Genomic DNA, 24607 nt, shown 5'->3' on the forward strand with positions numbered 1-24607 from the left:
CAGCCTCCAACTCTTTAGCACCCACTGGTAAGGATCTCACCAGCTGCTTCATAAACCTGAGTTCCTGGCATTTCCCTCCCAGGTTGGAGCCTGGCTCAGCCAGGGCACAGAGGAAGAAGCACTTTAAAACTGTTGAATCCCACAGGCCCAGAGAGGGGGAGGGCTGGCTCCTGGTCATACATTAGGTATGAAGCCAAGCTGGAGGGGTTAGGTCTTTCCTCATTCCCAGGAGAGTTTTGATTCCCTGTCCCCAAAGTGGGGAGGAGGGAGGGAGATGGGGAAGGCTGAAGGGACATGGGCTCAATACAGGGAGGTTGAGAAAAAAGCCCAGCCTCAAACACCTCGTTCCCCCACGCCCCCTCTGTCTGCCACCAGTCTGGGAGTAGGGACGGGACTAGGAGATGACACAGCAACCACCGCAGGCAGTGACTCGGCTCCAGCATCAGACAGGGAGTGACCCCTCATTCCTGTTCTGTCCAAGCCCCTCATCTCCTCTCCCACGGAATAAAGGAGACACACAAATGCCTACCCTCGCTGCCCAGAGACCTTCATACCCCGACCGAGGTGGCCCGTATGACAACACAACTGCTGGCATACTTGGGCACACTTGGGCATTCAGGTTTCACACATACACACACACACACACACCCCACACATAGAAACACACCTTCACATGGTCACCCACACACGTGACAGGCACATCCTCACTATAGATCCATGTGGTTGCTCTTTATACACAATGACAATTGTGTGTTAATTCTTCTGAGCACTTGGATTAATTTATTTAATTCTCACAACACTCCTACGAGGTAGGAACTATCATTTTATAGGCAAGGAAATAGAGGCCCAGAGAGGTGAAGTCACTTGCCTAGAGTCACACAGCAAATTAGTGGGGGAGCTAGGATAAGAATGTAGCCCCTGCTTTTAATTATTATCAAATGAGTTATGTATGTTGATATGTTCACGGGCAGATGGTGACACTCATGCAGGCACTGGGCATTTACTGCCCTCCTCCCCCTGTCCCCCTGCCCACAGGCAGACCCAGAACTAGGTGCCCTGGGCTTACATTCTGACCCCACCATTTAGTAGTTGGATGAACTTGAGCTGGTGATGTCTGGAGCCTGTTTTCTGTCCTTGGAAAAGAGGAGAAATAGTCCTCAGCTTATGACGCTGGTGGGAGGATTATGTGAAATGAATATCTTGGAACATGCCTGGCACGATCGAGGGGCTTATTTTGTTTTTAAAACAAAGCCACCCTGGGACTTGCCTGGCGGTTCAGTGGTTAAGACTCTGCACTTTCAAGGCAAGATACGTGGGTTCAGTCCCTGGTCAGGGAACTAAGATCCCACATGCTGTGCTACCAAAAAAAAATTAATTCATTTAAAAAATAAGTAACGATAAAAAATAAAAGCCACCAGACACACCAGATCACATTGCAGCTTTCATGAGTCCTGAGTACTTTTGCCTTTGTGGGCCTCTTTCTCCATAAAGACATCTTTAAAAGTATTTTTCATGACTGCATTGGTATAAAGACAAATACTGAATATTAAAACATTTCACTTGACCTAGAAGTTCAGTTCTTCTTGGATTTTATTGGGTTGGCCAAAAAGTTTGTTTGGGTTTTTCCAGAAGATGTTACGGAAAACCTCGAATGAACTTTTTGGCCAACCAAAGAAAAGAAATTAAACACTTACATGGGCCCCTAAAGTTATCGTAGGTCCTAGTACCATGCCCTCTGCACCTAAGGGAAAAATTGGCCCTGCAGACACACACCACACACACACACATACACACTTTCACACTCGCGCAGTCTCAGTCGAGCATACACACAGACATGCATACCTTGCCCTCGCAGTATGGCGGGTGACAGGTGCGATTGCTCAGAGCATCCTGTAAACAGCCCGGGAGACCCAATTCTGCCAAAGGGAGCCCTCATTCTTTCATTCTTCCTGTGGCAAAACCCTTGCTACTGTGTTCCTTAGTATCCCCACCCATAGGGCAAGAAGGTTGGATGGCCATGGGCTCTGAAAGTCCTTTCCGGTTCTGAAATTTAATAATAAAAATGACAAGGAAAGCCTTCCTGGTGGCTGGTGGTGAAGCATCTGCCTGCCAACGCAGGAGACATGGGTTCGATCCCTGGTCTGGGAAGATCCCACTCGCTGTGGAGCAACTAAGGCCATGTGCCACAACTATTGAGCCTGTGCTCTAGAGCCGGGGAACCGCAACTGTTGAGCCCACGCTCCTAGAGCCTGTGCTCTGCAACAAGAGAACCCACTGCAAATGAGAAGCCCAAGCACCGCAACAAAGAATAGCCCCCACTCACCGCAGCTAGAGAAAGCCTGCACAGAAGATCCAGTACAGCCCAAAATAAATAAGTGAAATTATAAAAAAAAAAAAAAGAGGAGGAAGATACGGGAAGCAAACACTTAGCTCTGCTCATATGCATTATCTCAGTTAATCCTCACACTACATCAGCCCCATAAGTAGGTTCTGATATTATCCCCATTGTACAGAGAAGGAAACCAAGGCACAGGGAGGTTAAACCTGAGAACAGGGTTTTTCGGCTGTTTCTGTGAAATCAAGCCAGCTGGGGGATCTGGTTACAGTGCACGTCTGGTGTAGTCTTTTGTGTTTCCAGGCAGCCCCTGGGTGATGCCAAGGCTCTGGCTCCAAAAGACAGGTCTGTGAGAGTTTCTGAGTCATGAGAGGAGAGGGTGCACATGTGTGGGTGTATGTACTGCTGCGGTGACAGTGACCTCCAAGAGGGTAGAGCCGAGCTGGTTAGTAACTGCTGGCTCTTCCGGGCCCAGGGTTAAGTAGTGAGTGTTACTGGCTGGCTGGGCCCAGTCTCCATTGAGCAATCCTGGAGGCCTCCTGGAGGGGGTGTCTGTGGAATTTCAGGGAAGCAGAGCAGTCCAGACTGGGGACTTTTAGCTTGCCCTCAGTACTCCTGCATCCTGCATTCAAAATCCTCACTCACCACAGCCCACAAGGTCTGGCATGACCTGGCTGGGGCCGACCACCCCAGTCTCACCTCCCCCTCCTCTTCTTCGTGTGGTCTGTCTCCCTGGTCTTCAGATCTTTGCATGTGCTCTTCCCTCTGCCTGGAGCATGCCCCCTTTTCCTCCCTCTAGCTCATACTCTCTTCCTCCAGGTCTCAGCTCCTCTATCCTCTCCTCCAGGAAGCCCTCCCTGGGTTAGCACCCTTCCCTTAGAGAGCCCCCCTCCCCTCTATGCCTATCTGGGTTCATCACTCTCTGGGGACAATCTGCACTTCTTCATTGGGCTGTATTATTATTCAGACATGAGTTGAGGTTGTCCAGGTCACAGCCACATCCCCAGCACGGTGCCAGGTACTCAGCAGGTGCTCAGTAAATATTTGTTGATTAAATGATTCTTCACCATCCACTCACTTACTCAGTTATCAACTCTGACAGACTGCCTTGGACAGAAACATATATGTTCCTTTGCCATTGCATGGATTGAAGGGGGAAGATGCTATAGACTAGCTGACAGGCAGGGTGGCTATCCACGGGTGTTGGGACCTGGCTCTCAGTGTTGATAAACAGTCGCCTGTCTGTCCTTCCTGCCTTTTCCCTGCTGAGCTGGTGACCCTGGGTCCTCCCAGGGTTGTGGACATATCCGTCAGGGGTGGGAAGGAAGAGGCTTGGTTTACAGAATCCGAACCGTGGAGACAGTAAGACAGACACACAGGCAGACAACACAGATGTGCACGCACACCTCTCACCTTTGTCTGCACAGACACACAAAGAACTAAACGAACACACAGTCACACACAGAGCTTAATACACACTCTCGTGCACACACATCGCAGAAATGTACAGACACCAGACAACAGATACTGACAGGCGCACAACTCTACACACACAAACTGGCAGAGCTAGGCACCCCCACTGCCACGGAGAGGCCCCCAGGGCTGTGGACTGGCAGAATTTCTTAGCTACCCACATTTGTGTGGAGGTTCCCACCTCCAAGTCACTCGGACACAAGGAAGCTTCGCAGTCTTGCTCAGAGTTGCATACAAACCTACAGAACAAGGCACACAGAGACACAGCATCACACACTCAGATCCCATTACTGTGTACTCTCTTTCCCACGCATGCTCACAGCTACACACACACAGTTTCACATGTGAGGGCATGCAGACACTGCTAAGCAGAGGCTACTCTCAGATGCTGACTTGTCTCAGGCCCCGGTCCAGAGGCCCTGTGAACCCCCTCACTGTGGGAGCCAACCTCTCACCCATCCCAGCTCAGACCCACACAGTGTGATGGTGTATCACTGGCTATAACCACTCTAGGCATTGCGGGGGTGGGAGTGCTTAGGGAGGCCCGATCAAGTCAGGAGGACTTCCTGGTGGAGGTGGGTTTGGGCAACTACTGTAAAATCCTGAAAAGATTTAGATAAGGAGGGAGTCTGTGAAAGCACTCTCTCCCTACTATAGACATCCAAGATGAAAGAAGAGGAAGCAGGAGAGACTGTGGGAAGCTAAAAGGAAGGATCAGACCAAGGTGGTAAGGATAACAGTTTTGGAGACCTTTCCAGCTGCACTTTGAATGAAAATAATAGTAGTATTAATAATATAGCTGGCAGTCACTTGAGAAAACTAACCATGTGTCAGTTGCTCCATACAGATCCCCTGTATTTTCTTGTTTAAGTCTTCCGATACACTATAAGGAGGGCACTAGCTGTGTGACTCTGGGCAAGCAACTTCTCTGATCTCAGTTTCCTCATCTGTAAAGTGGAGATAATAACAGCACCTCCCTCCTAGCATTTTGAGGAATAAATGAGTTTGTATGTAAAAATGCCTAGAACAGTGCCTGGCAGAAAATACGTTCCCGGTAAGTGTAAGCTGCAATGGCAATAATAATTATTATTATCCCCATTCAACGGATCAGGAAACTGAGGCCAGGAGCCCAACCTGCAGGTTTGTGCAGAGTGAAGACTGGTTCCGACCCTGGTAGTGAGGATCTGCGGTCGTGGGTGGAAGGAGACAGGGCCTCCCCACTTTCGGGTGTGTGTGCTTGCGTGCATGCGTGCGTGAGCACACGTAGGGTGATTCCATTGTTCTCTGCGCAAACACCCAGACCCCATCCCACCCCCAGCAGGTCATCTAACTGCTAGCCACAACCCACAGCCTCCCAGTCATACCCGCTGCGGGTTTCCTCTTTACGGCCCAGGGGCCTCCCCACCGGCTGACCCCCTCCCCCACCTCCCCTTCCTGCACCTTGAGGATGCCTGTGGCTGGACTGGGTGGTCTCAGGCTGGAGCTGCCCCGTCCCTGACTCAGGCCTGTGCCCCCTCACTGACCCGAATGCGGCCTGCCTGGCCCCCACAGCCAGACAGCCACGCGGGGGTGTCACAGGGGGCGGGTGTCACAGCGGGCCACGTGCCCGCGCCCGGGGTGGCTGAATTCCGCCTGTGATTCAGTCGGCTTGTCTGGGTCGCCGGGGGTGCCCTGGTCTGTGATGTCAGCGGCCAGGTATGCGTCCGGGGTTTCTCCGAGTGTGACTCAGGCCCAGAGCTACCCTCTCCCTCCTGCAGACACTCCGGGCAGCTCTCCAGGGCTGGCGGCCGGCAGGCAGCCTGACGCTCCCTTCCCAGCCCCTTCCACGCCCTCCACACCCCTGAGCTGTGGGAACAGCAGACTAGGGGACCAGCAGCAGACAGATTCCAGAGGCTCAGACCCCATGCCAGCCCCGGCAGCCCACCGGGACCTCCCCACCTCCCCTGGAGACCAGGACTCACAGATTGTTGTGGGATGGAATTCATTCATTAATTTATTCATTCAACCAGCCATTCAAACACATGTTCTTAGCACCTCTCCTGTGTCAGGCTCTTCAGACACCAGGAAAAGAGCTGAGAATAAGACAGAAATTCCTCACAGTGCCCCATCAGAGCTTGCAAGTTGTATAATATTATTATTGCTATTGTTATCCCCCCTCCCCAGATTCCACCAGGCTGCAAGACTCAGGCTAGTTTCTGTTCCTCCAGGCAGCTGTCCAAACAGTTCCGGTTACTTTTAATCCTTGGCTCCCAAACAGTCCCTGGGAGGAAGTCCTTTCAGGACTCTGACCTTCAGCCAGCCTACTGCAGCAGGTGCCTTTCCTTCCCTCTTGGACTTTCCTCATTCCCTGTCCCAGTGAATGATTTACGCCTCTGTTCTCTCCAGCCCCAAACTCTTAACTCTCCACTGCCTTCCCCAGAACCTGAGCTTCACAGTGATGATCACGATCAGCCTTGCAGACAGCGAGGGCTCCTTAGGTCCTTACACCAGGGTCAAGACTTAGAGACACACCTTCATCTGGTCACAGCCACCCCTGGAGGAGGCCTGTTGTCATGCCCATTTTATAGGAAGGGAACTGACGCTAAACCACACAGCTAACACCTGAGCCTGTAACTCATATTCTGGACACATGCATACAGGGCACACACAGAGAGGAAGTAACAATACTGCTGACAGTCAACTGTGGTATTTCGTAGAAGTTTATTCTGTGCTGAGCACTTTCTAAACGTTCTCTGTAGGAACTCATTTACTCTCCACAACAGTCCCATGAGTGCAGGCAATTATTATTCCCATTTTACAGATGAGAAAACTGAGGTCCATAGAGGTCTTAATGCTGATACGGTTCAAGTCCACAAATACTGACTAAAATTCAGCTATGTTTCCTAGTGTGGTGGTGCTGAAAATTAGAGCTATACAACTGGACACGGCTTACCAAGAGCCGCAAAGCTGGAAGGCACACATAGGGGACACAGACCATTCACACAGTTACACAGACATGTGCACTCAACATGGACACACAAGTCACAGATTCATTTACTCAACAGTAATTACTGAGTACCTATTGAGTGCAGGGCAGTGCTGGGAATCCAGCGGTTACCACAACAGCCTTAGGCCCTGTCCTCATGGAGCACACAGCCCCATGGGGGAGACAGTAAACAAAGAAATATGTAACTAAAGACTGTGCTAAATTCTTTGGAAAGAACTGAGAGATAACTGACTGACAAACACAATCACCTGCACAGTTGCACACAGATGACCGTACACAGAGATCCAGAACTATACACATACACACACAGACAGAAATGCAAGCTAGAAGCAAAACTGTACACATCCATATATATGTATCTGTAAGTACTGTATATATAGGTACTTACATAGTCATATTTCACATACGATCACACAAAAAGACTCAAGTACACACACCCAAACACATAGTCAGCAGGGTTCAGATACCTATACATCCAGTTGTTGTTGGTGTAGTCGCTAAGTCATGTCCAACTCTTGCAGCCCCATGAACTGTAGCCCACGAAGCTCCTCAGTCTATGGGATTTCCCAGGCAAGAATACTGAAGTGGGTTGCCATTTCCTTCTCCAATACATCCAGCTACACAAATGCAAACTGGGGAAACCACTCGCTGAGTCCGTCAGTTGCTCTTACACACGAAGGAAGCCCTCATAAGCACACTCTCATACGGGAAACCCCAGATAGACACTGGCACGGACAGAATCACTCACCTACAGTCACAACCATTCAGTCAAACACCCAGTTTTTTCTCTCTGCTTGGAGATTCGCCCCAGCCCTGGTCACATGAAGCTACTGGTTGGGGGTGTCGGGGGTGTGTGTTGGGGATGAGTTATTAAAACCTCCCAGCTGTGGACAGCTTCCCAGACACACGATGGAAGGACTTTGGGCTGCCTGTCTGATGAAAGAGCCTCGAGGAAGACAGGCAAGAAACCCGGAAGGGAACAGGGAAAGGTAGCTCTCGCGCTGTGGCTCCAGGTGTGTGTGTGCCCTGCCTGTCACCACTGGTTGGGACCCCAAATGCAACAGCGCACCCAGGAACCCGGGAGTCTGAGGCAAAAGCAGAAGGCCAGAGAAGTGTGCTTGAATCTATTTTAGTTGTTATTATTTGGGGGAATGTGAGACAGCCACCGCGCGGGAGATGCTGGACAGACAGACATGCTGGGGAGGAGGGGGCGCAGACGGACAGATACCCAGCGGAGGCGGTCCTAGGTCAGACAGGAGGAGCGGGTGACAAGCAGTCGGCGGCTGTCTAAAGGGAAACCGGCAATTTGGGGGCCTGGTTCTCCCCCGCTCCATCACCGCAGAGCCCCCCCACACCAGGCTCCCGGACGGCTCGTCTGTCCGCCCGGGCCGGTCCTGGTTGCACCCTGTGCGGCCGAGCGGCCAGGCCCGGGACAAACAGCCTTCACGTTGCTAAGCGACGGCGTTCCACAGCCCGTCGCGTCACCGCGTCTGCGCGGGCGGGGGGGCGGTGAGCGCGGAGACGGCGGCTGAGTCGTTTGTTGATGTTGCCTGGCGACCGCAGAGGCGCTGCCAGGCAACGCCGGCCGACTGTTCATTCTCTTAAAGAGGCAGGAACATTTTACTGGAGCGGGCTGGACCGCGCGGCGGGGACTGAGGCTCTGCAGGGAGAGGGGAGGGTCGCTGCCCAGGAGTTGGGGAGATTTAGGGAATCGGAGGCTGGCTTACACGCTCCTGGAGTAGAGAAAAGGATATAAGCTGGGGGCTGTTGATATTTGAACTAAAGTTTTTAAGATGTTAGTGCAAGATGTTAGATCGATTTCACACGTGCATAGGCGCACTTGTAGGCACGCACTTCCATGGTAGAGTGGGTGGCAAACATAAACCGATAGAGAGACCTGGGTTCAAATACTCACTCTGTGACCTTGACCTGTAACTTCCTTTTTCTGAGCATCTTTGCTTCCTGAATTGGGAGTGATAGCATCACCCACCTCCAGAACTCTGACTGTATGAAATCCTGTTAAGTACTTAGTACATAGTAAGTGCTCTGTACATAACAGGCAAAATTATATTCTTTAATAACTGAGTTCTTTCCCTACCTCACTGGGATTTGGAATGAGATGGTATTTGTAAAGCACTGCAGCACAGAGTGCTAAATACACAGGGGCTGTCATATTATTGCTAATGTTTTAACTATTATTTCCTCTACTCTGTAAAATAACACATCACAGGGCATTGTCAGTCATCACCTTTCTTTATGTCTTGGGGTGCAAAGGCAAGGAAATCAGGCAGGTGTGATTGGAATTTTTGTTCTACTGGCCCCTGGCTGTGTGATCTTAGACAAATGCGTTGCCTTCTCTGACCCTCTGCTTTCTCCTCAGTGAAACCTGTGATCTCTCACTTCTCACATAGTCACTTCCAGGTAACGGTCCTGGGTGAGGGGTCCGCTCTCATTGGGTGTGTCAGGTCACTGCCCCATGTCTGCAGCATGACTCATGGGGCTACATTATGTAAAGCTCTTAGATTCTGCACAGAGGGCAGGTTATATAAACGTGTTTAATGTGCATCCTACATGTCGAGCCTAGGGAGGGGACCTGGCTTGCTAAGCCTGTAATTGCCAAACTGTGGCACTGGCTGCTTCTAGGAAGTCAAGCCTATCATGTATATTGCCTCATTGAAAATATACCTCTATTGGGGTCTCTCTATCCCCCAAATGCTGTGTCTCAGTCTGTCTCTTAATATGTCTTCAATTTCCCTCTGCATCTTTCTGCTGTCTCTCTGTCTCTGTTATGCCATCTCTGTGCTTTTCTGTCACTTTCTATCTCTGTTCCGCTGAGTCCCTTTCTGGGTTTCTGCCTCCCTCCCACTCCCCTTTCTCTGGGTTTTTATCCATTTCTGGGTCTCCTTCTGTGTCTTTGTGATTCCCTTTAATTCTTCATTTAGCTCCCAAATTTGTTCCCAGAGCCCACTGATTCTGAACAGCACCAATCCCCTCACAACTGAGTGCTGTGGGTGTCAGGATGGTTCTTCTGCTCCTTGGGCCTCTTCTCTTCCCTTTGTGCAAAATTAGATGGAGTACCAAGTGGCACTAAAGGTAAAGAACCTGCCTGCCAATGCGGGAGATGTAAATGATGTGGTTCAATCACTGGGTCGGGAAGATCCCCTGAAGGAGCACATTGGAAACCCAGTCCAGTATTCTTGCCTGGAGAATCTCATGAACAGAGGAGCCTGGCGGGCTACAGTCCATGGGGTTGCAAGGAGTCGGACACGACTGAAGTGACTTAGCATGCACGCACTGCAGTGCAGATTGACAGGGAGCCCCATCTCCTGGGCAACTTGATAAAGGTGGATTGCCTCAGTCCCACACCCAAAAGCTGTGGGTCAGAATCTCAGAGAAGGAGGTGGCAGAGATTATGACATGTGAGATTCTGCCTGAGATATTCTGAACAACTGATCTGAGGCCTCCACACATGCCCTGATGCCAGGTGTTGTTTTTTTTAATGGTTTTTTTAAATTGAAGTACAGTTAATTTACAATGTCGTGTTAGTTTCAGGTGAACAGCGAACTGATTCAATTATATGTGTGTGTGTATATATATACATATTTATATATATATATACATATATTTATATACTCTTTTTCACATTCTTTTCCCTTATAGATTACTACAAAATATTGGGTATAGTTCTTGGTGCTGTACATAGGTCCCTGTTGGCTGATGCCGAGTTCTGAAGCCACATAATAGCTGAGGTTCCATGGAGACATGGCCAGGGACAAGAGTGATTTCCCCTGCAGGTAGAGGGTCCTGTGTGTGGACAGAGCAGGGGGTCAGGGTGCGGACAGAGAGAGACAGATAGCAAGGCACAGACAGAGACAAAAAGATAGAGGCAGAGAGATATGGAAACACAGAGAGATAAAGCCAAAAATTGCATTTTCTGCACACTGCCTTAAAATGCACCTTCACGGTGGAGGGCCACGCACCTACCTGCGAGCGAGTGTGTGACTGTATTCAACAGGTCGCTGCAGGCAGCACTGGGGTGTGCCGGGTCCAGTGCTGGAACTGAGTGTGGGAAGCGGATGCTGGGCTGGGAGGTTCTGGGTGGACCCTCTCTACATGTACCTGCCTGCCTTTAAGCCAGTGTCCTGGGCCAGCATGGGTGACTACCTGACAACTTGAGCACCAGTCAGGCAGCTTTCTCTGTCAGGCCACCACTTTCTACGCCCACTGGGTGCGGCTAATGAGGATATAGCTCCAGGGGTCCTGGGGCCCACGTGGATAAGTTTGGGTATAGCTCCAGACTCCAAGGGTGTTGTGGACTTGGGAAGAGCCAACCTAATAGAGTGGTACCATCTTTGGAGCCAGACTGAGTTGACTCCTTAGGCAAGCTGAGTGACCTCTGGGAGCCTTGATTTCTGCATCTATAAAATGGGGAGGATTAGGACTTGTGTGAGGATTTTGTGAGGTCTCTTTCACAAAATGGTAACTGCTGCCGTCTGTTGAGGGCTTGCCATGAATGTGCCTGTCAGCAAATTTTGCAGCTCTGCCTTCAAACACCTCTAGAATCTGATTCCTGTTGCCCCTTGTCCAAGTCACCTTCACCTCTTGCCTGGACTATTGCCTGGGTTGCCTCGCTGGTCTGCCTGCCTCCACTCTGGCCTCCCAAAGCCCATTTCCCACATATAGCTGGAGGGATGCTGTTTAAATCAAAGTCAGTTCATGTCTCTCTCCTGCTCAAAACCCTCCCATGGCATCTAACTCACCCAGAGTAAAAGTCAAGGCCCTCACCATGGCCCATAGGCTCCTTGTCTCTGCCACTCTCCTTCCCCTCCCTTTCTTTGCTCCAGCCACACCAGCCTCCTCCTGTTCCTCCAACACACCAGGCATGTTCCCACCTTAAGGCCTTTGCATCTGCTGCTCTCTCTGACCCGGATGCTCTTGACCCAGATATCTCCACGGCTCCTTTCTCACCAACTTCCAGTCTTTGCTCAAAGAATCACCGTCTCATGTCGGCCTTCTCTGACCACCCTATTGGAACTGGCAGCCTCCACCCTCCCTTCCTCTCTACCTCCCCAGAACTGCTACTTTCCAATATGCTATATAAGGTCCATCATCTCCTTCCCTACTCCCAAAGTGTGAGCTTCCAGAAGGACAGGGACCTTCATCTTGTTCACTGTTGAACTGCCAGCACTTACCACAGTATCTGACACATAATTTGTGCTCGAGAAATATGCTGAACGAATGAATGACGTGCCAGGAGTGTGCCAGGAGTTCTAGGTCGGTGAATTCATTGAATCCTTACCTTGAATCCCTATTGTCACAGCAGCCCTCTATGCTAAGCGCTACCCGTTTCACAAATACGGAAACTAAGAGTCAGAGACGGAAGTCCCTGAGACAGAAGCTCAAAGACCCGGACGATCCGAGGTAGATTATCCTGCCTTCAGGGGCGTCCCTGCGGACCGGTGCGTTGTCTGTGTTTATCCTCATCATCCCCATGTTTATTTCAGGGCTCATTCCTTCTTTCCTTGGTTGCGCGGCCTCTATTACTGAGTCCCAGACAGCTCCCTTCAGACTCTACGAATTTCACGGGGTTTCTGACTCCGGGGCCCAGAATCTCTACTTCCGCGTTGCCGTCTCCCCGGGTCCCTGCGCCCGGCTGACCTGCGGAGGCGAAGGCCCAAGCCTGGTGCTCCCACCCCGCCTCCGCGCCCAGTCTCGGCCCCGGCGCGGCCGGGCTCGCAGCGGGCAGCCCTGGGGCGGGAGGGGCCTGTTGCCCGGAGACCAATGTTTTGCCGCGGCAAACTGGGTCTCTGGGCCACCGCGGGGGGGCAGCCTGGGAACCCGAGCCGGGCGTGGGAGCGGGCTGGGGAGGGGCGCAGGTGGCCGGGGGTTTGGGGCCGAGGGGGCCCAGCGGACGTCTGGAGTCAGGAGGGAATCGGAGACCCGATTTGAGGGGAATGAAGTATGGATACTAGGGCAGTTTCGGGAGACAAGGGGGCTGGGATGAGGGACGAGAAAGAGTTTTAGGGGTCAGTTTGAGGGAGGTGGGGAGGGGTTTGGGGAAGACAGGTGATGGAGGAAGCTTGGAGAAGCCACGGGAGGAGATTGGGAGGGCGGGGTAGGAAGTTGGGGATAGTTTGAGGGACACGGGACAGGCCCCCCCCCCCCCACATGGGTGAGTGAAGGAGGGCGTGGGAAACTGGACGTTTAGGGGATTCAGAAATGACAAAGGACTGGTGTGAGGGCAGGGAGTTTGGGTTGAGGGCTGATATTTGCAGGCCGAGACAAATCTGCAGGCCGGGACAGGCCTGAATTTCAGGCCGCTGAAATTTAGCGGGGACCAAGAAGTGAGGGTACAGAGCTTGGGGGAGACACGGTTCCCTGAGGAGAAGGAGGAGGCTTAAACGGGACGGAAACAAGGGTGAATCAGAGGAGAGGGTGCCCTTGCCACTTCCAGGTTCCTGGCGGGAGGGCCTCTCCCCGCCCATTGTCCCCGGCCAGGCCAGGACGTCCGGAGACATCCCTGGGGACGCGACGTCGGGGTTATGTAATACCGCCAGGCCCCGGGGAGGGGCGGAAGTTAGGACTCCCGGGTTCCTTTCTACGCCCCATCCCAAGGGAGGGACAGGGATGGGATCCCCAAGCGGCTTGTGACATCACATGTGGGCGGAGTCCATCAGAGGCAAGAACTGGTTTTCTTGCTTACCCCCCTCATTCCCCCATCCCCACTCGGGAAGCAGGGGCTGAGATGAGACCCTGGGTGGGAAAGGGTATTCCTAGCAATGCCTCTAGCTGAGGCGGCTTAATGGCCAAGGCTGTGAGGCAAGAGATCCAAGGAGTACTGATCCCTTTCATTCGATTCATTCAACAAACATGTACTGAGCCCCTACTGTTGTTCCAGTCACGTCCTGGGTGATGGGGACCTAGCCACAAACAAAACAGAAGTCCCTGACCCCAGCAGCTCCTGATTCTGTGCCCAGACCTACTCCATCCCAGTCAAAGGTGGCTGAAACTAGACCTTCTTCACTAAACAGAGCCCCAAATCACAGATCTTCCCACCCAAACTTCCCCGGTGTAGGGGGCAGAACACACTGGCTCAGCTCCTGAGTGCCCTGGTCTCTGAATGACTGCATCCCTGTTGCCCCCACCCCTGTGGCCTGTCACTTCCTCCCATCCTCATGCCCCCCACAGGGCATGACTAGAGACGCTGGTCGTTGGCGAATCACTCCGACGTCATTACAGCCGGCTGTGCTATCACCATGTCCCTGAGTTGTCATCAAGAAACCTCAGTCTGTCCCTATGAACACCTCTGGGGCATGAGGAGGAGGGCACTGCCCTGCTGCCAGGGATGCCTCAGCCCCCCAAAGGCAGGGACTTGCTTCCATCCTAACCCTTCATCAGAAGGTTCTGGAACGCACCTTCCTAGCTTTCCTCACTCCTCCTCCAGGCAGCCTCCTTGAACTCCCCATCACTCCCCGCCAGATCCTTGAGCTCTGGACCTTGGCCCTTTGGACTTGTTCCTCTGATCTCATCTACTCCCATACCTTCAAGTTTGAAGAGCCTTCACAGCCAGGCCCTTGAAAGGACACATTCCCACATCTTTCCAAGGCCTCAGTTTTCACTTCTCTTAAATGAGTATAGCAGTGGTGCCTGGCTTACACACTGGGTGATGAGTGATTTGGACAAGGTCACTTCTGTGACGGGCTTAGCACAGGCTGAGGACATTGTGAGAGCTCAATGAATTCTTTTGGCCAAGGCACACAGGATGTAGTTAATAGTGAGAAGTGGGGATCAGAGGGAAGAGGGAAATTAACTTTTTCAAAGTATACTCTTTTGTATTTGCCAATAAGCGTGTGTACGAAGTCGCTTTGCTTCAGTTGTGTCAGACTCTTTGTGACCCTGTGGACTGTGGCCCACCAAGCTCTTCTGTCCATGGGATTCTCCAGGCAGGAATACTGGAGTGGGTTGCCATTCCCTCCTCCAGGGGATCTTCCCAAACCAGGGATGGAACCCACCTCTCTTATGTCTCCTGCATTGGCGGTACCTTCTTTACCACTAGTGCCACCTGGGAAGCCCATTTGTCAATATATGTTCCCCCAATTTTTTTAAATCCCCCCCTTTTTTTAAAGTTTAAAAATGACCCTCTCTCGACTAACTTTGAAACTTACCTGGGCCTCCTCTACCCACACCTTCTCTTCCTCCTCTTGGGCCTCAGGGATGACCCCACCATCCCACTCTCACCTGAGCAGAGATGTGGGCCTCAACTTGGGTGCCTCTTTCCCCTCACAGCCTCTCAGCCACCAAGTCTGGCCCTTCTTGCCTTCTCACTGTCTTTCAAATCTGCTCTCTCCTCCTCTTTCCTCTCTTCTCACTCCTCCCTAGGTCCAGGCCTCTCTTCTCCCCCTCCTTTCCTCAGTCTACCTCCAGGAAGCAGTCAGAAAGGTCTTCAAACCTGCCTGTTCCTTCCCCTCCTCAGAACCTACCATGGCTTTCCCAGTGTCCCTGGAGGAAACAGTCCAGGCACCTCACCATGGCCCACGGGGCCCAGGGTTGTCTAGTCCTTGCTCACTTTTCTAGCCTCCTAATTCTTCGATCCATCTGCATGATTCTTCTTGCCTTAAAGGCTCCTCCAGCCCAGTCCCGTTGCCTGCTGGTTGAGTCCCATCCAGACAACATAAACCATCAAGACACCTGCCTAAATCTGTGTCCACTACGGACAGGGACAGCCCTTGAAGTTGCCTTCCATCCACAGCCAAAGGGTTCTGCCTAAATTTTCATCCAGACAACATCATTCTACAGGGCACTTTCTGTCCTGTGATATTTCAAAGACTAGAAAGATGCAGATATTGAACCTCAGGTGAACGTGGTATAAGATCTTTGAGGCTGATTCTTGGAGTAGGCACTTAAAGAGTCGTAGGATATCAGAAGAGGAAGGTGCCCCCAAAGGATCCAAGTGCAAAGGGGAGACACAGGCCCAGAGGGAGCAGAGTTCTTGGCTTTTCCCACTGCCTGGGGCTGTGGTGTCCCTGACTTGCAAGGACGGGAAGAATCATAGTTGAATTGGGTTTGGTGAGCCAAACAGTGGGGCACCGGGCTGAGCCCTGACTGGTGACACAGCGACCCCAACTTTGGTGACAGCAGACCTGCCTCTGTCCCCAGTCTGAGCCCCAACCCTGGCCCAGGCTTGAATCCCTGACCCTTGTCACAGTATGAGCCCTGAAACTGGCTAAGACCCAGAACTAAGCCCATCCGATCCACTACAGAAACTAGCCAAGAAATCAGAGCCTCACTCCCAACCCTCTGCCTGGCTGGTCCGGCATGATTTCCTGTGACCTCTGCATCGTACCCTCATAAAAGTGGAGCTGAGGGCTGGGGGTGGGATTCAGAAAGGCAAGAGAGAATAGGGACAGGGCTTCGGGAAGGGTGGGCTGAGGGACGGAGACCAATGTCAGCGGAGGACTTGGGGAGGGGGCGACAGGGTTAAGAATAAAGGCTAGGATACGGAAAGGGAAGCTGAATAATGGTCAGGGGTGAAGAACAGAGGGGAAACTGAGGTGTGGGGGACCAGGATACAGGGAACTGCAGGGGATGGAGGGGCTAGGGGCGCTGATTCGAGGCTGGTGACAGTTCGGGAGATGCGGGTTGGGGTCGCAGTTGGGGGCAGCGCGGGGACGGCGGGGGCCGGTCGTCCGGCCGCAGCTACGCGGAGAGGCCCAGCTGAGCCCGGCCCCACTCCCCTCGCCCCCCCCCCCGCTGCCTCCCCCTTCCGCTCCCCGGAAGCGCTGAGTCGTCCTGCCTTATCTGGGGGCCGCTATTTCGGGCTCAGCTCCGAGCGCGGGGACTATTTTTAGCGGCGCTCGGGTAAAAATGGACGCGGCGCCGCGCGAGTTCCCGAGGCCGCGCACGCTCCCTCGCGAGAACTGGGGGCCGCGCGCCTGAGTCACCGCCCGCCCTCCTGCGAGGAGCGCGGACACCCGCCCATCCGCACAAACTCTTGGATTTCTGAGCGCTTGGAAGCCAGCGCGGCTCAGAATATTCCAGGACCGTCGGGAAGCATCCACCCGGGCTCGAGCGTTTGAGGGCCGATTTTTGGGCAGAGGCGCCGCGCCCCCTGGTGGCCCCTGCGGGGATCGCAGGCAGGGGCCGGGCCAGGAGTTCACATACCCCCACAAACCACCCCCTGCCGGCCACACACCCATTTTATAAATCAGGAAACTTGAGGCCGGTACGGGAACTGGGTTGGGGGCCTCGCGTCATGAATTGCAAGGTACTGCTCTTTCAGTTTCACCCCCAGCACTTCCCTTCATGGAGAACTCACTACCTATCAGAAAACTTGGCACCCTATGTTTTTATAAACAGTATCTAGCTAGTCACTGGACAAGTATTTATCAAGGGCTTACTGTGTACCAGGCAACGTGCTAGGTGATGAGAACACAGCAGTGAACGAGACATACCTCAAATATCCTTGGTGTCGTGGGGCTGACATTCTAATGGGGGAGACTGAATAAGATGATTTGGGACATCCATGGTGGTCCAGTGGTTAAGACTGTCCTTCCACTTCAGACGCATGGGTTCGATTACTGGTTGGGGAACTTAAGATTTCACATGACATATGGCATGCCCCTCCCCCCACACCGAAGATCATAAGATAATTTCAGATTGTGGTAAGCACTGTTAAGAAAATAAAATGGGAGGATTTATTATAATTAGAAGAATGCTTTGGTGAAAGTGGGCTTCCCAGATGGCTCAGTGATAAAAGAATCTTCCTGCTGATGCAAGAGGCGCAGGAGACTTGGGTTCCATCCTTGGGTAGGGAAGGTTCACCTGGAGTAGGAAATGGCAACCCGCTTCCTGTATTCGTGCCTGGAAAATTCCATAGACAGAGGAGCTTGGCTGGCTACAGTCCATGGGGTTCGCAGGGTTGGATGGGACTGAGCACCCACACACTGTAAGAGTAATCCAGGGGAAGCCTTTTTCTAAGGAGGTGACCCTCTAAAATGATCTGGTTTCATTCAGTCCCCTCACCCTATTTCATAGACTTGGAAACAGAAACCCAGAGAAGAACCACTTGGGGACTGAGCTTGTACAGTGTAGATTGCATGAGTTTTCACTGTGTGATTGCTCAGCTTCAGTTTGGTTTCCTCCTGAGCCTGGGTGCTCATTACCTCCCAGCACATAGATGCCATTCATCATCAATAATAGTAATACTGATTACTGGTTTTTAAATAATAGCTACCTCTTATCCAGCACCTACTTTTTACTGAGCAGTCTACTAAATGTCTCGCCTGCATTAATTCATGTAATCCTCACCCTAACGCTCAGAGGTGAGATCATAATCCTAAACCCCATTAACAGATGAGAAAATCTGTTTTCCCATCTCCCTTTGCTTCCAGCCACATGAGTATCTATGGTTTTGCCGAACTTCTACTTGTTTTTTGGGAAACCACCCCTTTCTCAAGTTCAGTTCACCTGATTGTCTTGGGCTTCACCCCATCCCGTTTCCAGAGAAGGGCACCTGACCTAGGTCCAGCCAATCAGAGTATTCCAATTGGGCTGGCCTTTGAGGACAGTGATTGGGTCAGAGGTGAGCCTGTGACCCATTTAAGACAATGAATGATGAACCCTTGAGCAGGAGCCTTTCCTCCCCTCTGGGGTGGCTAAGAGGATGAGATATGAGCCTAAAGCTGTTAGGGCTGTCTTCACTACTTCAAGGAATGTCTTCCTGAGGAGAAAATCAGAGAAATAAAAAACTCAGATATGGGATAGTGACTTCATATCATCGTTTAAGCTCCTGGATCAAGCTGTGACTGAAGCTGGTTTTACTCCTTGACCTTTTGAAAATGTGAGCCAATATGCTTCCCAGAACCAGTTCACATGTGAAACTGAGAGATTCCCAATTAATTCACTTTCGCTTTCCAACCATCCCCACAACCAGGAACTTTTCACCACCTCTAGTCCTTGGCAGGGGATAACTGTACCCCCTGAAGTACCCATTCATTACACACACACACACATGCACACACACCCATGGAGGCATGGACTGCTTGTGTACACCTGAGCCCCCACTCCTCACCAGGCAGGCACACCTGGGGGAGCTCCCACTTCCTCACCTGCGGGGGCTCTGGGTTTGCTCATCTGCCTGTTCCCAGGTATAGACCAGAATGAGAACCCGACTCTGAGGCTACTGTCCCGGACAGGACCAAGTTCCACTGTCATCACTGGCCAATGGTGGGCTTACCCTACTGCACCCTCCACTTTCTCCCACTGTCAGGATTTCAGCCTTGTCTGAGCTCTGCCAGCCTCCCAGCCTCTGCTTCGCCATCTCTCCTGCACTCCAGACCCATGTATCTAGAAGCTTCTTGAATGCTTCCCCCTGGTTGTGCCACAGAATTTCACTCTGACCTCAATATCTTCCTCCTATGCCTGTGGTTCCTTCTCCCAGGCCTCCAGCTTCCACCTAGTCCCACACAGACCCTGTCTCTTGGACCAGAGTCCGGTTGGTGCCTTCCTCCCGTTACCTCCCATAGCCCATCACTCATCTCCATTCTTTTTTTTTTTTGCCACACTGTGCAGCTTGTGGGACCTTAGTTCCCCAATCAGGGATTGAACCTGTGCCCCTTGCAATGGAAGCTCAGAATTCCTAACCACTGAACCACCGGGGAATTCCTCTATTTTTTTTTTTTTTTTTAACTGCGCTGGGTCTTCATTGCTGTGCTCAGGCTTTCTGTAGTTGCAGCAAAGTCTCTAGTTTCCGTGCACGGGCTTCTCACTGTGGCACCTTTTTTTTGTTGCAGAGCACAGGCTCTAGGGCGCACAGGCTTCAGTAGCTGCAGCGGGCTTGGTAGTTGTGGCGCACAAGTCTAGGTGTCCTGTGTCCTGTGGAATCTTCCCAGACCAGGGATAGAACCGTGTCCCCTGCATCAGCAGGCAAACTCCTAACCACTTTTAAAGATTTTATATGTTCTCCTTCCTCCTCCTCCTTACTCTGACCCAGCTGCCAACTTGGCCCCCTGTCCCCACTTCTTCCTTCATATCTACACTCATCCCTGGTTTCCTGCCTCGGATCTGCACCTTCCCACCTGCAAGGATTTTGCTAAACCACAAACCCGCTCCATTCAGGTCTCTCCCCTGCTCAGAGCGTGCTGTGGCTCCCCAGTGCTCTGGTCCTGTGATCTACAAGGCCTTCCGTGGCCTGCTGCTTTATTCAACCCCATCTCTTGCCCCCCACCCCTTTCCCTAACACATGCCACTTCACCTTCAAACAATACTCGAACAGCTTACCTTTCTCCAGTGCCTCGAGCATGCCTCCCGACTTAAACATTCAGCTCTGTCTGCACAAATGCCTTTCCCATCCTTCTCCACCTAGTGACTAGTGCTCCGTGCTTTGAGGTCCAGCACAGCGATCCCCTCTGCTGAGAAACCTAACATGACTCCCTCTGACCTAAGCCAGGTCCCGGCCTCTCAAGAAACCTGGTGGTTGTTGTAGCTCTTTCTCTGCCTGGCAGCGTGCCAGGCCTTTTGCACACACAGCCTCACTGACTTCCCCCAACACCCTTCAGGGCACAGGAACAAACCTTTCCAGTTTCTGGATGAAGAAACTGGGACTCATGGAAGGAATCCCAGCCAGGGAGGGGACAGAGTCATGATTTGAACTCGTGATCTCATGCAGCCTAGCTCATCCATGAGTATTTTATCTCTATTTTGTTTGTTTCGAGGGTTTTTATTTTTGTCTGTTTTTTGCCCATGCCACCCAGCATGTGGGATCTTAGTTCCCTGATCAGGGATCAAACCTGCACCCCCTGTATTGGAAACACGGAGTCTTAACCACTGTTCCACCAGGGAAGTCCCTTTATCTCCGTTTTGTAAGTTTTTATAATGTTTTTAATAAGGTCACATGCATGCATGCTAAATTGCTGCAGTGGTGTCCAACACTTTGTGACCCTGTAGACCGAAGCCCACTAGGCTTCTCTGTCCATGGAATTCTCCAGGCAAGAATACTGGAGTAGGTTGCTATGCCCTCCTCCAAGGGATCTTCCCGACCCAGGGATTGAACCTGCGTCTCTTAGGTCTCCTGCCTTGGCAGGCGGATTCTTTGTTACTAGCGCCACCTGGAAAGCCCAATAAAGGCACGCATGTGTATAATTTATGAATAAAAAATGTTCTCCATACACCGAGCAGCTGTAAAGTACTGCCTGGCACTGTGGTCTCTCTTGGCTAAGTAGCTTCTTCACCTCGGTCTGGTGCAGAGAGGAATCTGAGAGCGTCCTTTAAGGCCACGTTTTTGACGTGAGCATCAGTCGCTCTGTTTGAATGTGCTTCTGACATGGATTGTTCCAGAACAATCACAAGAAATCCTGAGGCTCAGTGACCCCTGGAACAAGTGGCACCGCATCATCTGATGCCCTCCCAGATGGAGAGACAGCAAATCCCATGGACCAGCACTGTCCACAAGAAATAGGACGTGAGCTTGAATACCCTAGTAGCTCCCCTGCAACAGCCAAAAGAAACAGGTGAAAATAATTTTGTTCCTGTATTTTATTTAACCAGATAGATGCAAAATATTATTTCAATATGTACTTAATATCAGCAGTCTTCTTTTTTTTTTAAAAAAAAGAAACATTTTATTTATTTTTGGCTGCGCTGGGTCTTTGTAGCTGCTCATGGGCTTTCTCTAGTTGTGGTAAGCAGGGGCGTCTCTCTAGTTGCAGCATACAGGCTTCTCACTGCGGTGGGTCCCTTGTTGCAGAGCGTGGGCTCTAGACTCTGCAGGCTGCAGTAGTTGCGGTACACAGGCTTAGCTGCCCTAGGGCACGTGGAATCTTCCTGGACCAAGGATAGAACTTGGGTCCCCTGCATTGGCAGGCAGATTCTTAACCACTGGACCACCAGAGAAGTCCAGCAGTTTTCTTAACGAGATAGTTTATGTTCTTTTTTTAAAAAATCACACTAAGTATATGAAATGTGATGTGGATTTTACACTCATGACACGTCTCATTTTGGACCAGCCATGTATCAAGTGCTTAAGAGCCGTGTGTAGCCAAATGGCTGCCATATTAGACATCGCAGCAGTAGCCAATGCCTGGGCAGGGATCTGGGAGTATGGCTTCCTCAGAGTTCAGATTTAACGTGAGATGGTGTGCTTCCGGGTGACAGCAAGGCTTAACATCAAGAACCTAGACTCTGAAGCCAGACTACAGGGTTCAAGCTCTGAAACTTCCAAACTGAAACTCTAGCCTCTCTGCACCACCCTTTCATTCCTCTCTGAAAGGAGAATCGGCAAGACATCAGAGGGGGTTTTGTGAGGATTAAATGAATTAATAGATATTTAAACACTTAGAACAAGACTTGGCACATATTAAGTGCTGTACGAGTGTTTGACTGTTATTATTATTTGGAATTTTGTGAAAGAGAAAATCTCTCTACTCCACTTTAAGAGTTGAAGAATGAAAAACTCCCTTAAAGACTTCCCATCCTCGTGGAAATGTCAGAGGATGGTGGACACACCCGACTTCTAACCATCATGTGAAGGACACCTGGACCACTCTGGGCTCTCAAGGGCACGTGCTTTAACATTCCCCACTGGAACAGGTGTGTGCAATCACAAAGCTTTGGACACCTCCCAGTCTAAACTCTGCCACGTATTTTCCTGTTCTCATTTTTCTGTTTTGATCTGTGTAATGGGTTGAATGACGTGCCCCTCTCCAACCCAAGATAAATCCACGTGAAATCTGTGAATGGGAACTTATTTGGAAAAGGGGTCTTTGCAGATATTATTAAGGTTAAGATCTCGAGATGATATCACTGTGGATTATCCAAGTGGTCCATAAACCCAATGTCAAGTGTCGTTACAAGAGAAAGGCAGTGGGGGGAGGAGAATCCCTGGAGGTCCAGAGGTTGGGACTCACACCTCCACTGCAGGGGGCACAGGTTCAATTCCTGGTCAGGGAACTAAGATCCTGGATGCCTTGTAGCATGGTTGGAAAAAAAAAAAAAACAACAGATGTGCAAGATCTGTACACTGAAAGCTAATAAAACATTGCTGAGAGAAATTAGGGAAGACCTAAATAAATGGAGAAGTAGATATTGAAAGAGAGAAAGAGAGAGGACAGCAGAGGGAAACTGGAGACGGATTAGAGAAGATGTGATCTTGTGAAAATGGAGAAAGATGAGATCGATAGAGTCCCAAGCCCAGGAACACCTGGGGCCACCAGAAGCTGGAAGAGGCAGGAAAGGATCTTCCCCTAGAAAATTCAGAGGGTGGTCTAATGGTTAAGAATCTGCCTGCCAATGCAGGGGACACGGGATCAATCCCTAGTCCAGGAAAATTCCACATGCCTCGGAGCAACTAAGTCTGAGTGCCACTACTGAGTCATCGATCTAGAGCCTGTGCTCTGCATCAAAAGAAGCTACCGTGATGAGAAGCCCAACAAAGAGCTGCCCCCACTGGCCGAAACTAGAGAAAGTCCGAGCGCAGCAATGACAATGCAGAGCCACCAAAAATAAATAGATGAAAGTAATAAGGAAGGTTTTTAAAAAAACAGAGGGAGTGTGACCCTGCTGATTTTTTGATTTACAATAGGATTTCCGGTCTCCAGAACTGAGAGAAAATAAATTTCTGTTGTTTTAAGCCACCAAGTTCGTGGTAATTTGTTAGGCAGCCACAGGAAGTGAATACAGTCTGTTTGGGGGCCTGTCCCCTTACACCCTGAAGACGGAGTTTCTGTGGCTTTCAAATGCTGTCTCAAAGGAGAAAACTGAGGCTCAAAAAGAAGGCAGAGTCAGAATCAGATCTCAGGTCCCCAGAACCTCATTCAAGATCCAGGGGCCACTGTGGAAACTCAAAAGGTATTTTGCTTGTTAAAAAAAAAAATACAGAATGCCTATTGAATTTTCTTTTAAGGCAGTGGTTGAGAACACAAGCTTTTGTTAGAATCCTGGTTTGTTTGCTTCCTTGCTGTTTGGCCTTGATCAAGAAACTAGCCTCTCTGTACTCGCTTTCTCCTTCTACAAAATAGGAATAACAAGTCATCTCAGGGACTTTCCTAGCGGTCCATTTGTTATGAATCTGCAGTGCAGAGGACATAGGTTTGATCCCTGGTCTTGGAAGATTCCACATGCCAAGGAACAACTAAGCCCATGAGTCTCAACTGCTGAGCCCAACTGCTGCAGCTACTGAAGCCCGAGCTCCTAAAGCCTGAGCTCTGTGACAAAAGGAGCCGCTACAATGGGAAACCCTCGAAATGCAGTGAGGAGTGGACCCTGCTCACTGAAACCAGAGAAAATCTGGGCATAGCAACGAAGACTCAGCGCAGCAAAAAATAAAACTACATAAAAAGTAATGAGGACTCCAAAGAACTTTTGCTAATATGGATTATATCTATCCATATTTACTGTATTAGAAATTAAAGCTGAGATATTTAAGGATTATTTATTGGTTCATTTAAAAATAATTTAAAAAATCAGGTTAACATAAATCCTATATTTTAAATTTAAAACAACCATATTTTGGGGAATTCCCTGGTAGTCCAGTGGTTAGGACTCTTGAGTTTCCACTGCAGGGAGCACCAGTTCGATCCCTGGTCAGGGAACTACGACCCCACAAACCCTGAGGCATGGCAAAAAAAAAAAAGCCAACCAACAAACAAAACCAACTGTACTTGAAAGAAAGAACCTTTAGTAAGAAGAGGGGCAGTGTTTTACAAATTACTTTTAATGTCTGGCTAGACAGAAGATAGCTAGGTCTTCACCTCTGCTTCTGTGCTCAGTGTGTTGAGATATTTTTCGGGTTACGCTGAACATTTGAGAGAGAAAGTGAA

The 24607-nt window shown here is 50.7% G+C and overlaps 1 protein-coding gene and 1 long non-coding RNA gene across 13 annotated transcripts in view; one reads left to right on the plus strand and one right to left on the minus strand.

Annotated features, from left to right (window-relative positions):
* ERCC1 (ERCC excision repair 1, endonuclease non-catalytic subunit) overlaps window positions 1-24607 on the plus strand; it is a 57679-nt gene that overhangs the window by 11473 nt on the left and 21599 nt on the right. For 2 of the 11 annotated variants that reach the window (XM_081515715.1, XM_081515717.1), the window contains exons 1-2: window positions 12167-12253; window positions 21129-21301. The exons of 6 other annotated variants lie outside the window; for them this stretch is intronic. The gene's annotated coding sequence lies outside the window, so the exon portion shown is untranslated. Of the gene's footprint in view, window positions 1-12166; window positions 12254-12611; window positions 12754-21128; window positions 21302-24607 lie in introns of those variants that run through there. 3 more of the 11 variants (XM_081515719.1, XM_081515714.1, XM_081515718.1) reach the window with 2 other exon arrangements.
* The window catches only part of LOC145515408 (uncharacterized), a 1402-nt gene continuing 1275 nt past the window's right edge, over window positions 24481-24607 (minus strand). For both annotated transcript variants that reach the window (XR_014060877.1, XR_014060876.1), the window contains exon 3: window positions 24481-24582. This is a non-coding gene — a long non-coding RNA (uncharacterized LOC145515408). The remainder of the gene's footprint in view (window positions 24583-24607) is intronic.

This window comes from Giraffa tippelskirchi, chromosome 7 (genome assembly GCF_054371585.1).
Source record: "Giraffa tippelskirchi isolate mGirTip1 chromosome 7, T2T-mGirTip1v1.2.pri, whole genome shotgun sequence".
Taxonomy (NCBI): Eukaryota; Metazoa; Chordata; class Mammalia; order Artiodactyla; family Giraffidae; genus Giraffa; species Giraffa tippelskirchi.